Genomic DNA, 15,599 nt, shown 5'->3' on the forward strand with positions numbered 1-15,599 from the left:
CTTTACACATGTTTTATATAACTCTTATGACTATATGATTGCAGGAATCTGCTTATTTTGTAAAACTGAATGTGGTGTATTCATGACGAATGCAAGTTTTTCTAGTTGTATGGAATTGACGTTGTTGCAAAAAACATTATAGTTGAGTATATCATTATTATAAATTCAATATACAGTATCCCAAGTCTATAAATGAACTAAGGGCAACAACCCAACCTAACCTAAAAATCCCAAAACATTCTCTCCACACTATCCTCTTACCAGTGACTCTTAGTTAAATGTAGCCCTTCGTAAACGATCGAATCATAATCAGAACTTTAGAAAATCTAACGAATTAACTACTCAACACTATCACTTTTGTAAATAAAACAAACGGAAATCGTCTATAAAAAAGACACTTCACTATGGCACAAGGAAAGGTTGGACCGCGCGCGTAGAATATATCACTAGATATGTACAAGCTAACACTCAAAAATCGGAAAGGAATGAACTAATGCGTGATTATAACACGGTAAGATCCAGCTGGGGACTGTCTCGCAACCGCACACATGTGGCCCGCCATTTTGTAACTGGGGGGCAAGGGGGGCTCTGACGTCACACCGTACCCAGACGAGGCGGCGTGAAAAATCATCGACCTTGATGCCCTATATACCCAGAAAACTCGTAGATTAGCCCCTGGGAGATTTTCATCAATAACAATATGTCAGGGTGGCTCATGGTTTTTGGTTTTAATTGCTTCTAAATTTTCAAGACGGTTATGTGTAGAGTTTACGGTGAAACGTGGAAACTCCGCGTAACCCCCTTACCACTCCCCATCCCCTACCAAATACCGGGAATCAATAGTCCCGGATGACGTGCAGAGGTTGCAGACGGCGAGTACACACAGTGATACCTGGTGGCGGGGGAATAAACTAGAGCGCTAGTGGCTGCGGGGGATTTGTTTACTATGTGTAAACCATTGATTACAAGAACGTGTATTCCTCGATGGTAAATTTATAGATAAAATTGTACGTCACTTTGGTATCACATAGAAAACAACTATGTCCAAAGCCACATAAAATAAAATCAATTTTCAAAAAACTTTGTTGAGATTTGTTAGGTTAATAAAATGTAAGGTATTATCTAATCCCCCATCTCTCGGTCTAATTAGAATTAGTCATTGGACTGCAATGTAACACAGTCTAGTAGCTGATTCGCTTCCTCAAGTTTCCTAGGATTGAGGGTTAGGATATGGATTGATAAAAGAGTTGAAACATGTACTTATATAATAAATTGAAAATCCCATCCTAACCTCTAATCCAAGAAAATCTGACATTTGGCAATCACAAATCACTGCAACATACAATAAAGTGCTAATGGAACATTTATTTTTATTATATATAATTTTGTCATGACACTTCGATAGTTTGATTCTTGAAATACATTTATTTGCTAAAATAGATAAGGAGAAAACAGTTTTTGTTTTTGGAAAGAAGTGGACTGTATATTTTCCTGAATAAATTTACATTGCATGAGGAGGTCAAGTTGACTGAAAAATAATGGAAATATCATACTAATATTATATCCTCGATAAAAATTAAAGAAATAATCAATTATATTTCATGTGGTTATCTTCTTGTAACCATTTAATAAGTATTTAATATAGGTAATAATATAATTGTGTTGATTAATTTGAATTTAACTTTTCTCCATGAATATTAATAATGGTGTAGGATATTGGCTGTCTTCTGAATCCATTTTTTTTCTTCATTCTTTATCTGATCTTTACAGTCACACATGTGTTCAAGTTGTTTTCAAAACTGTTCATTGTTGGTTTGTATATATTTTCTCATTTGGTTATAAAACTGCTTGTTAATCCAGCTACTTGCACTAACAGCTAATATTAATAATTAAATATTCTTTAAGTTATTAATTTTAATAAACTACTGTATATTCGATGTGCATTTTGCAGTTTACAATCACAAACATGGATAATACTTTGATGATATTGTGAATATATTTTTATTGGTACTCCCAAATACAAACACCGCATACATATATGCACTTTATAAAATAGCTAATTTATTTTATAGAAATTATTTTGTTTCAATTATTGAAATTGGTTCATTTGAATTTCAGTTTAAATTGGAATTTCTTTCCCTTCAAGGATAGTTAAAAGAATGTTTATAAATAGTAACATTACTAGTAAAATTACAATTATTATAAATTATTAGTAAAATTACAAAACATTAGGGGCATTTAGTTTAAACTGATGGGACATAGTCCCTAAACGTTCAAGGGTTTGTCCCACGAGGGAATTAATTTTAATGCTTTTAATAAACTCGTAGAATCAATAACAGAAGTTTAACTTAACAAAGTATTTGTTTTTAAGTGATTTTACTGAGAACTCTACTCTTGAGTCTTGCCTCTCAAATAAAAATGTGATCATAAAATCCTCAAATGATTGTCAGCAGTACTAAATAATGTAGTATAAACCCTACCCAGTTATGCAAAAAGTTTTCTTGTTTGAAAATGTGGTGTTAAGTAGGACGTTTCTTCTTCACGTTCAACTTTTAGAATGATTGGATATGCATTTTAAGGGGAGACTGAACCTTTTTTGTCTTAAAAAATTAAATTTTTGTTTTTCGTCTAAAATTAATCTCCGTTTCTTCCTGATTAAGAAAATATATAATACTTAGTATATTTAAAAGCTTCTTATGATAACAATAAATAAACAAAGCTAACTCTACCGAGGTTTCGGCCACACTATTCATATGGCTTTGAGTGTGTGCTGCAAAGCTTTTAAGTGTGTTTTCCGAAAGTTAGTTTTTTTATCTTTAGGTACACATAGTTCAAAATCTGTAATACATAGAGACTTAAAATTTTGCGTGCATTAGTCTGGGTACTTGGTGAGTACATTAAACCAATCATATATTGATTGGTTATAAATTTTCATTTAAAAAATAATTTATTTTTATTTTTAGAATATCGCATAAAAATTTGTATTTTTTAAATTATTGAAAATAACTTTTATATTGATATATTTCTTTAAAAAGTGGTTTAACATAAAGATATGGATGTGATAATTATGTGTGCAAAAAATCAGTATGATAGGTTTAGTAGTTTTCGTGCTATATGTACTTGAACTTGTAGAAAATATCCATTTAAAAAGCATTGAACCAGAAAAGGTACAGTCTCCCCTTAAATGGCTATTCTCTGTTACAAGCGTCTTGCTAGCATTAAATGCTTTGTGTTCATTGAGATGTAAAATAATGTTTTTGGTTATTTGATTATTTATATATTAAAATATTATAAAAATAGTGTTAGAAGATAGTATTCTCCCTTAAAACTACTGCTGAGGCAAAAATTGCTTGATTACTGGTTAACAGAAAAAGCTCCAGCGACTAACTTAAACTAATATGACACTTTAAAACATACGAAAAAAATCTTAAAACATCATACGATTATATTTTTTTTTAGTAATATACACAATCAATATAAGTAAGGGATTAGTTGAAGAAATAATGTTCAAAAGTAATTGCTTTGTTGTTACCTTCTAGTTCAAACTTGAGGAACGTATAAATTACAATACAGTATATAAGGCTTTATACATTATACTAATTTTAACAGACTTCCCTAGTCGGTAAAAAATGTCAACAATTTTCAATTAATGATGTGTTATGTGGATATTTAATTTTCTTTTAAAATGTATACTTACTATAATTAACGTAGCGTAAAAATGTATATATTTCGTTACTCTGTAACTTTTAATGAAAATAGGATCCTTATTTTAATAATGCGTTTTCCGTATATGAAAACATTAAATGAGTTTATACTGTACAATCATTATTACAGTACCAGTTTAGTGTAGAATGTTTACTAGGAATTTGATCCATCTGATCGTTATGCAGTTGTTCAAAACATTTGTTCTTAAGAAATAGGTTTAAATATTGGCAGTTTTAAATTTATAATAACACTAGCAGTGTACCGTCCTTCGTAGGGGGTTGGCATATATGTATAAAATGCTTATTGAAGTTATACTCGAGCTTTGCGCTTACAATGGGGGAAGACACAGTTCGATAAAATTTGCTTCTTTACATTTACGGTATACTATAGTATTACGCATCTACCATAGCCATAACGTTCTACCTAAACAATAGAGACAAATAAATAAATAAAATAACAATAAATAACAAAACAAATAACATAAGAAATAACAAAACAAATTATAAATAAATTAATTAGCTAAATATCACAAATAATTCATGAAGCTAAAAACATAGAAATAACTGGAAACAATCCAGTTATCATTGGATGACAGTTCTCAATGCGTATCACAGTTTTTTGTTGCTGCTTAGTACAAACGCTGAAGGATTAACAGTCAATGATTCAAATTAGCTGTTTTCATAAATATGCAAAAAATAATAACAGCGCTTCATCCTGTTGGTAAATCTTATAACTTTTTAATACTTTTGCATATCATAGAACAAATTTTTTTAGTTGAAATAGCTGACTAAATTCTTTAATTCCTTTTAAATATGAATACTCATAAGGTTAACATGGGGAACTACAGAGCCACTGGGGCGGAGCCCGAAAGGATTTTGCAGATAAGAATATGCTTATATGTTAATCGGGAATGTGATCTATCATCATGCCAAACTTCGGCCCAATATGGCCAGTAGTTAATGCGTGATTGAACTTCAAACAAAAAAAAACACACAACTGTCACATTTATAATATTAGTACGATCCCTGACTGCTAAAAGCGAAGTACCTCTCAGTATTAAAAGATTGAGTTTTATAAAAGCATCTTGTATATGAATTTTGTTACTGTAGCATTTTTAGGTTATCAAGTCACAAGAGGTTCAGCACAGAAAACTTTTCTACAGGTTTGAAGAACAAATCCACATTCGGCTAATAACTAACTCTGGCCTTCAGAAAATGAAATACAAAATACAAGCAAACAAACAAAATGTGTAATTCACATTTTTGAGTCGCCATTCTACACTCCGTACGAATCTTTGAACTCTACAACGCATTAATTCACATAGAATATAAGATGACTGAACCAAATAAAAGGGGTTTTGTTTGTTTCAAGAGTTCCATGAATTCCATGCAATATGGATCCAATGTGCATATTATTTGTGTGTATTTATCTGATTCCTGAAAACTATACGGCTGAACAAAGGACCCCCGAAATTGACAATAAACTTGCTGATAGCACACTCCGAGCAACCTCTGGAATGTTCTAAAATTAAAAACTAAGATTTCAGTACTTATATTCTAATGCATCGATATCTAAATCTAAGGAATAAATTTCATTGAGTAAATTAAAGTCATATCTTCGTTACTTCGTTATAAAATTAAAAAATACTGTATACACGCTTACGAAAGCCCGCATTAAAAACCCTACAATATTACGTTATGATTAAAGTCCAATGTATTCTGTGTTTAACAGTAAATTAAACAGCAAGTTTAATGATAAACGTTTAAGCAGTAAATCCTCTAAAAATCTTCTAAATCCTTCTCTACTGAAAATATTAATTAATTGGCGTTTTGCAAAGGAATGTATCATACGAATATATTAATTAGAAACTGTTCTACTTCGAAATAATTTAAGAACGTTTTATAGGGGTTTGATGGGATTCAATGGGGTTGTGCTGGGCTACTTATCGGCGCACAAGTTATTGATTTAAATATTGTATGTACACGTAGAAAATTACGTAAGTTTAATATTGCAGAAAGTTATGTGTAAAGGAAATGAAGAGGTATCGCACTCCGTGTAAAATACCTGTAACAGTTCTCGTTCGTATAGTGAGAGCGCAGCACTGTCGGTACCTTCCTGTGCTGCTACATGTGGCCAATGAGAGGACTAGAGGAGAACCTTTTATCAAGCGAATGTTATTATAGATAGTGTGTAAAATTAATTCTATAATTGTTCAATTATAGAAAGTAAAGTGTACATACATATAACATGTAATCGTATAATGATAGATTTATCATAATCATTAGAAAAGTATTTATCGACATTACAGATTATCAGAATGAACGTTTTGTTGACATCCATGCGATCAAACCTTTTCGTCATGTATCCTTTTTAACAATCTAAACCTCATTCCCCTATTGGGTCTGACGAAGATTGGAGTGTCCAATAGAAATCAATCACTACTTACCATCTTTTATATGTATATACCATCTTGTGAGTAAATATTATGAGTGTAAATATATTACTACAAGTGTTATTTGACATATTTTTTTGTTTTTTCAGGTAATTGAATAACACCCACGATGCTGATCAAGAAGTTATATAAAGATATGAGATACTAATTCCAACTTTATAAACAATGAGTTAGTTGTGTTTCATGTTAAATGTTTGTGTTGCATGTGTAACTTTTGTTAATAGCTTAAATTCACTTCACATAAGCATACAGTAGTCTAAGTTTATGTAGGGAAGATGTTAGAACGATGTAAATTTAGCCTCACATAAGTAAAATGTGTTTAAAATATTTGAAACTCGATAAAACTAAAATTTATTTGATTATACATTTGTTAATACTAAACTTAAATTATAGAAACTTTTAAGTTCAAAGACTTCTATAATATTGAATTAAGGCGTGCAAAAATACTGGATCCTTCTTAGCTCAGAGACGGTATACAATTTTAAGAGGGGGTTTAACACATTTGAGTGTCAGAAGTTAATGACAGATAAACACATTTATACACCGTTCAAGGACCTGCCACATCCATTGTCCGTATTACACATAACTTTTAAATTTTTAGCGAATTTCCCTATAGGGAAGTAGCTATTACCGTAGGTCTCATGGTAAGACCTAAGCCCGGGACCGATTTACTTTTTCATTTTGATGTCCCTAGAGGCCAAAAACACCATTCGTTCAAATTTTTATATATCTATATATATATATATATATATATATATATATATATATATATATGTGTCCATCCGCACGATAACTTGAGTAATTTTTGTCCGATTTTGATAAAATTTGGTTTGAAGGTGTAAGGCGGGATAAACTTGAACGAGTTCGCGAACCAGCATGATCGGACTATGGGAACGGGGGTTTTATGGGGTAAAAATAGGTTTTTCCCATTTTTGACCATAAAAAAACGAAATTTCACAATTTATTTTGAAACCATTTTGTAGAGCTTAAAAAAACAAATAATTTAGTATATTGAAGCGTTATTATGCGCCTAATTGTTACGGAGAAAATTCAAAAAAATTGTTATTTTAAAATTCCCATGTTATTCTTATGGAGAATAAGTCAACTGTTGTAGTTTGCTTCTTTATGAACATATTTTGATCGATTTTGGAAAATACTTTTATTTCTTACTAAACTATTATCATTTTATAAAAAAAAATCTTTTTTACCCTCCCTGTTGCAGCAAACCTAAGTACTCGTTAAACTAATTCTATATATAGGAAATAAATGTGCTATTTTTATGGAGGCATTTTAGTGTAAATCCAATCAGGTTAATGGAAATTCGCTTAGTCTGCAGGTTTGCTGCGGCGGGGGTATTATCTTTATATTTCCAAGTCAATTAAGAGTTTTTCAACATTTATTAAAATATGGAGCCTTTTACCAATCAAGATTATGCCAACATGATGAATACAGTAATTATTATTAACAGTAAAACTGTGCAAAAACAAAATCTGTAAACCGTGTTTTATTGTAGTTTATTAGTAATTTCTCACTGGTTTATATCAATAATAGTATTGAATAGCATATCATTTGAAAGATTATTAAAATGCCAAGTTTTTTATGCATTTCAACATTGCATAAATGCAGGTTTATGTATCAAAGGAGGCTCATGAAAGTTATCGTAATTAATTAATTTAATGACATTTTTACTTTAATTTGGATATAACGTGGACTATGTAATGGTATAATTGTTGAATGAAACCTTTGATTTATAGTAAATTTAATGTTCTTTCCAATGATTTTAACTACAAATCTCTAAAGTAAATGATTAAGTTTTTATTACATAAATTGTGGAGCAAAGTCTAATAAAATAAGAAAAACACAAAATCCCCTAATACAGCCAAAAGGTAAAAAATCGGACACGGGTTTATAGGGACTTTTTTGTTCCTTTTATTGAGTAGAACCCACTGGCGAAGTTAACACGGTCAGTACTCACCCTGTATATATATGTGTCCATCCGCACGATAACTTGAGTAATTTTTGTCCGATTTTGATAAAATTTGGTTTGAAGGTGTAAGGCGGGATAAACTTGAACGAGTTCGCGAACCAGCATGATCGGACTATGGGAACGGGGGTTTTATGGGGTAAAAATAGGTTTTTCCCATTTTGACCCAAAAAACATAAAATTTTGCAAAATCTTTCCAAACTATTTTGTAGAGCTAAAAAAAACAAATAATTTAGTATATTGAAGTATTACTACAAGCCTAATGGTTACGGAGAAAATTCCAAAAAAATGTAAATTTTAAATTCCCATGTTATTCTTATGGAGAACAAGTAAACTGTTGTAGTTTGCTTGTTTATGAACATATTTTGATCAAATTTGGAAATTGTTTTTAGCGAATTTCCCTATAGGGAAGTAGCTATTACCGTAGGTCTCATGGTAAGACCTAAGCCCGGGACCGATTTACTTTTTCATTTTGATGTCCCTAGAGGCCAAAAACACCATTCGTTCAGATTTTTATATATCTATATATATATATATATATATATATATATATGTGTGTGTCCATCCGCACGATAACTTGAGTAATTTTTGTCCGATTCTGATAAAATTTGGTTTGAAGGTGTAAGGTGGGATAAACTTGAATGAGTTCGCGAACCAGCATGATCGGACTATGGGAACGGGAGTTTAGGGGGGGTTTTATGGGGCAAAATAGGTTTTTCCCATTTTTGACCATAAAAAAACGAAATTTCACAATTTATTTTGAAACCATTTTGTAGAGCTTAAAAAAACAAATAATTTAGTATATTGAAGCGTTATTATGCGCCTAATTGTTACGGAGAAAATTCAAAAAAATTGTTATTTTAAAATTCCCATGTTATTCTTATGGAGAATAAGTCAACTGTTGTAGTTTGCTTCTTTATGAACATATTTTGATCGATTTTGGAAAATACTTTTATTTCTTACTAAACTATTATCATTTTATAAAAAAAAATCTTTTTTACCCTCCCTGTTGCAGCAAACCTAAGTACTCGTTAAACTAATTCTATATACAGTTTTTTTAAAAACTTGCATCTTTATTTATGTAAAAACAGCAATAGATAGAAATATGCAGTTTGCGGGAATCATCTATTGACGTAGGGGGACCAATTGTTTTGAATTCAACGTTACATTCACATTCCCCCCCTTTCCCCCCTGCCCCCAACTTAATTTTTTTAAATAGCAAGGTACCCCTTGTGACATATCAAATAAAAGAGCATGAAAAAAGAAAATGTTTGATGAAAAAAAATTGAAAATCGGTTCATAAATTTGTGAGATATTCCCCCCCTCGACCCCCCGGAACTTAATTTTTTTTAATAGCAAAGTACCCCTTGTGACATATCAAATGAAAGAGCATGAAAAAAGAAAAATTTTGGCGAAATTTATTTTTCATTTGATATGTCACAAGGGCGGGTACCTTGCTATTAAAAAACAAGTTATGGGTAGGGGAAAAGGGAGGTGATTATCTCACAAATTCATGAGCCGATTTTAAATTTTTTTTCACCAAAAATTTTCTTTTTTCATGCTCTTTCATATGATATGTCACAAGGGGTACTTTGCTATTAAAAAAAATTAAGTTCCGGGGGGGTGAGGGGGGAATATCTCACAAATTTATGAACCGATTTTCAATTTTTTTTCATCAAACATTTTCTTTTTTTATGCTCTTTTATTTGATATGTCACAAGGGGTACCTTGCTATTTAAAAAAATTAAGTTGGGGGCAGGGGGGGAAAGGGGGGGAATGTGAATGTAACGTTGAATTCAAAACAATTGGTCCCCCTACGTCAATAGATGATTCCCGCAAACTGCATATTTCTATCTATTGCGGTTTTTACATAAATAAAGATGCAAGTTTTTTAAAAAACACCCTGTATAGGAAATAAATGTGCTATTTTTATGGAGGCATTTTAGTGTAAATCCAATCAGGTTAATGGAAATTCGCTTAGTCTGCAGGTTTGCTGCGGCGGGGGTATTCCTTTAAATTTTTGGAGTTTTGAGGGACTCATTGGAAGGGTCTAATACAAGGACACGTCACAAATTGGGTTTTCAAAAGATAGTTTGACTAATTATGTTTCTTTTCAGTGTTGTTTCCACGCCTATGCCATTTTTTACGTGAGTGTACACTCCAAACCCTGGTCTTAATTGTCCGACGCCAACCTCTCATTTGATGGGACTTCATAAATTAATAGCTTAATCACAATTTATATCGAGGTAATGAATAAATCCCCTACGGTGTGACACCACCGTACGATCTCGTTATCTTCAGATTTTTTAGAGAAATCACTATGACCAATCCGCTTTCTAGAAGATTAGATCGTCTGTTTGAGATGATTGAGAACAACAATTAAAATGGGACATGGAGTGTTTTGCAGTCTTCTCAGAGATTGATATGGAAAAATTATTTTTTTTTCAATAATGTGATAATTAATTCTTCATTCAGTATTGACACGATTACCACGTATACTTTTGGATTCCCTGTTAACCGTTGATTCGATGTACTGGTATACTTTCCAGTCGCAACAGTTGTTATTCTCTCCCCCCCCCCCTCCCACAATTAATATTTTGGTTTTGATGGACAAAATTCCAGATTTGAAATATTCCGATGAACGAGCAAACCTTTAACAGTTTGCTTCATTCCCCTTAAAAATAATAGAGGCTTTGTTAATGAACAACTGCTTTAGGTATAATTGTTATTAACCATATAACAACGATATGTCCAAAATATATATTAAGGTTTGGACGAACAGTGTTTTTGTCCCCTGGGGAAAACAAAGTGAAAAAATAACCACGTATCATGTTCATTAAAACTTGAAGCGGTTATTTTCCGAAAGATTTTGAATTGTGAATTAACCAATTGATGAATTTTCATCCTCTCTCTTTTGAATGAAAGATAAATTTAAGGGGAAAGAATGTCGAAGCCAGTATTTTAATTTTTTGGGTTAAGTTTATTCAAAGTTTTATTTTACCTTGGTAATGTCTAGCAGCTAACACTAATATTTTGAACTTGTTTCAGTGAGATATAATTTTGTTTTACTAACAGCTGTATTTTGTAATAAAAATAACATAGTTAAAAGAGGCACTCGTCAAAATTATATTTTCGTCCAATTTTTGATACTTTGATAGAACCGTTGTTATGAGAAAAATTCTTTCTGTAACCTGTTATGAAAATATTTATGTTATTATAAGTCGCCGACAAAATGTTGGTCATGTACATTATATATCTTTAAAATCATACAAAAAAGTGTTTTCCTACCGTTCATGATTGTTTTTACAAAATATGAATAATTTTAAAATGAAAACCCCGAACGTTTTTCGTAGTCATGCATGCAGGAAATGTAATCTCTGTTATTACCTATAACTTTTCGCTATGAAAATGTGTACTAATGTTAGGGAAATATTTCTTATAGTAAACTGTCGCTGGAATTCTTTAAGATGTTAGTGTTTTGTTTATATGTTGATTATTGGGGTTTTCGTATTTTATATTTAGGAATAACATAATGTTGGTTTATAATGAAAATAATAACAGGTGTAGTATGCGAATGGAAGATTGTATTAAGCTACTTATAACCATCGTGTATGTTAGCCCATCTTCGTGGCTTTTATACATCGTGAAAGTCGTTAATTTATAGTAATATCGTTTTGTATAAAACGTTGAAAACAGATGGAAAACAGGGGATCACTTAATATTTGTTTACAAGATGTTTTTCACATTTTAACTCCTGGGGTTTGACTTTATACTATTTGATATGTGAAAGAGAATGATTGTTAGCTCCAAACAAAAGTAAGTAAGCCAGCTGTTCTGAATTAAATACAGTTTTAAGTGACTACTTGATCCCTGTGCGTAGGAGGGGCCCGTCAGCTAGCATCCTAATTAAGATGGAAAAATAAGAACAACTGTTTCGATCAATACACTAGATATTTAACGGAAATCTGGGTCTGTAATTTATTTCCTATATACCTTTCCTTAGTCAAAACTCAAATTATCAATACACGCTTAAGGATTTGTACCTAAATATTGTGGAACATGTTCTTTTTTTCGGGCATTCTTTTAAATATAAAAATAATCTGTTTCTGTATGTTTTAAGCCACATAAATTTGATCAAAATCCATCTAACATAGTTAATAGGAAATTTAAAAAATAATCCACGAAGTGTTTAAAGGCCACGGCTCAACCTAAATTTTTCATAGAAACTTGTTATGTCAAAAAATAATCTAAATATTACACCACTTAAGTCTTCCCATAAGTATTTATTTGGAACGATGAATTCATTGAGCTCATACAAGCCAAAATGACATCGTAAAATGAAGAGATCATAAACAACCCCACTTTGTGAACCCACTTACATAACTTCTGCAAAGTGTCTTAGGACCGAAATCCCATTTTCCACGCGCTCTCGTACGCTGTGACGCCTCACAAATAAGATTTTCTCTCAACCTGCTGCTTTCAGAGATCAACTTGATTTTGGTAGAACGTCTTATCATCCTGCTTCTCGCTAGCGAGTAAACGGGAAAATTGTTTATTTCCTGTCTGCAAAGGCAATGAAATCTGGTTTCTACGACACAGTTTGATGCTGTTTTGTCACTCATAAAGGTATAACGTATAAAGGTATAACACCCTTCTTTTGGTGACGTTGATGTTGAAGGATTAACATATTCTTAGAGTCTTAAGAATCTTAGGATGAATAAATTCTTTTTACTGTGATTAATGATATTTACATATTTATCTTTCAGCTTTGTCATTACTTTCAGCTGTAGATGATGGTTTAAGATACCAAGCATGCTTCATATCGTATTAAAATATATATTTTGTTTTGGTGAAAGAAGCAAGTTTCAATGTTAACTTCTATGACTTCCATGATACGCAAAAGTAAATATCATCTGTAACATGTGTGTTCACCCTGGTTTATATTTCTTTTTAAGTAAAGTTCAAAACAATATTTTGTTTTTCAGCATATGTCTTCGAGTTAACTCCAACCGATCATTTTCCCTCTAAGGATATAAGAAATATTCCTCACCATAACGTATAGTTATTTAATAAAAAGGGGGTTTTCGTTGCAGTATGAAAAAAAGTAACGGCATTAATAATTTTGAACAAAAACCTTCCACTACAGACGGTCGTGATCGCGACTATTTGCAAAAAAAAAAACAAAAAAAAAACAGAGGTTGGAGGAAAATTAATATTTAAATGATACAGTAGGTAAAAAGAGTATGAGTTCACTTAACCCTATCTCAGACATATAAACTTCAAACAGATTTTCAATATTTTCAGCACATTATTATTTATTATTTTTTCATTTCAACAAATAAAACGCTCTATATCTTTCAAAGCAAAGTAAAAGGATTTTTGCATTCTATAAATATACTTAGTTAGCATGATTTCCCTTTCAATATACTTAAATTTCTGTAAAAAATCTAATTTCGTTTGGAAGAGGATAGAAGTATACGTTTTTAATATGTTCCACTTCGTCGTGCTAGTTTTAACAGCACAGGGAAAATTCCTAAACGAGACCTATATCTTAAATATAAAGGGAAATATTCCCAGTTTATTGATTTGAATATGAAACTTTTATTTACATTTTCACATTTATCTCGGAATTACAATTTTCTCAAATTAGGGACGCATTCATAGAGAAAATAAAAATTACATATAAATTCATATTTGAGTTTACAGCCAAAAGTATTTATCAAGTCAAATAGATAAAAAACTACTAAACATATTAACGATTAGTTAATTATTAATGAAAAAATATATTTTGAAATATAATACTATTTAAGTTTTAAATTCCTAAATAAAGTCAATAAATATGATATTTAAAGACTTTAAGACGTTTAAGCAGGAAAACAGTGCTTGAATGAAGTGAATTCGCTCACATTTTTTAATGAATAGAGACTAAGAGAAGCTTTGCCTCAAGGAATCTGCCGAGTGCCGCATAACTTTAAACCAGAGCTTTTATGAGAATTACTCTGCAGTCCTATAGGCTCAACATTTTATAAATAACCACAAACTTTAGAGGTAGTAATGGTTTGTAGTGGTATTTATTGTAATTACCGTACTTACCATACCATAATCTATTATTTATGTATACTATTTGGTATCTACAGCTCGTAAAGTGATGAAAGATGAATAAGTAGCCAGGTTGTGGCTGGTATACTGTTTCGAGTTAGAACTAAATTCTAACTCGGGAATTCTAACCCGGGGTCTCGGGTTAGAATTCAAACAAACGATAATGGCTTTTAACTACCCAAAGGCTTGGAGCCCTCAAGCTGTTTACTGAGGTACAAAGAAGAAAAAATATAATCCTCCCAAGTCAGGAGATTTCTCCATATAAACCAAATCTTCCAGTTAAAGCTATTCAACGATTGTAATGATGCCATAACTAAGAAAATATTTCGTAAGGAAATTACAAACGTTGTCCTTAATTATGTGTATGCGGATTAATAACCCTAATTTGACGTTAATTACAATTTAATTTAAAGAAAAAATATTGTCCTTCATTGTTTAAACGTGGTTTTGGGTATTGCTTTAAATCACCAAATCATAGGAAAGACATGGTCTCCTGTAAAATCAGTGTTTTAGCAGATCAATTAAAAACACTTTAAGCATTTCGCTTTCAGACCATCTTGCAAATCGTTGTTTACCCATCTTCCAACTTTTAAGGTTTCCCTCATGAGATAAGACTTTGAGTACTTCCAGTAAGCAATGACTTTAGCTATATGGGGGGTATTTGTAGCCTACCCAATTTGGGGATTCCATCTATATAAAAAATATGTATTTTAAGGAAGGGAACTTTTTCTCTAGTAGGAAACCTCCTCAAACCAAAATTATACGACGGTATTCTTTCTAAAGAAAAACCGTATCCGAAGTAATTACCAAAGACAGTCAATCTGGAACCCCAGAAGTAAGAAGTTAAGCATTTATTTTACTTATTAAGAAAACAATTATATCCTAGGCAAGGAGAACTCAGTTTGTATTCAACGTTTTAGTGGCTAGTTGTATATTTAATGAAGGTATTAAAACAAAATTGTAAGAAAGAAGTCAAAACCACTCATCCCTGTTTCCTTAAACCAGGGATTAAGCCCGTTTCTCTTTCATCAAATTCAACGACACCTACCGAACATACTCTAAAGAAGAAATCGTTCTGTCAAAAGGCGCTCCGCAATTTAATATTACAGGCTATACTGCACGTTTGGTATTTAAATCTTTCAATAGGATCTTTATTTGCAAACTGATAGGAATCACTTTCAAATCTTCGTTAGTCATACGAGGTTTATTAACGCTAATCTCTGATTCAGAAACCAAATCATAATTTTCTTATACTAAAAATATTTCTCAACCACTGTACATATTTTTCTTTATATCCCACTCGAACATAAGCATCGATGTGATGTGTAGGCCAGCCAGCCGCTGTTTGCAGACGAGAGT

At 31.5% G+C, this 15,599-nt stretch overlaps 1 protein-coding gene across 1 annotated transcript in view; it reads right to left on the reverse strand.

The window, feature by feature from the left end:
- Positions 1-530, reverse strand: part of LOC129003290 (phorbol ester/diacylglycerol-binding protein unc-13-like) — a 177,856-nt gene extending 177,326 nt beyond the window's left edge. Inside the window, exon 1 of the mRNA XM_054431580.1 lies at positions 262-530. The gene's annotated coding sequence lies outside the window, so the exon portion shown is untranslated. The remainder of the gene's footprint in view (positions 1-261) is intronic.
- Between the last annotated feature and the right edge of the window lie 15,069 nt (positions 531-15,599).

This window comes from Macrosteles quadrilineatus, unplaced genomic scaffold, assembly GCF_028750875.1.
Source record: "Macrosteles quadrilineatus isolate MER2022 unplaced genomic scaffold, UCM_ALF_1.0 Scaffold_9__3_contigs__length_116548681, whole genome shotgun sequence".
Lineage (NCBI taxonomy): Eukaryota > Metazoa > Arthropoda > Insecta > Hemiptera > Cicadellidae > Macrosteles > Macrosteles quadrilineatus.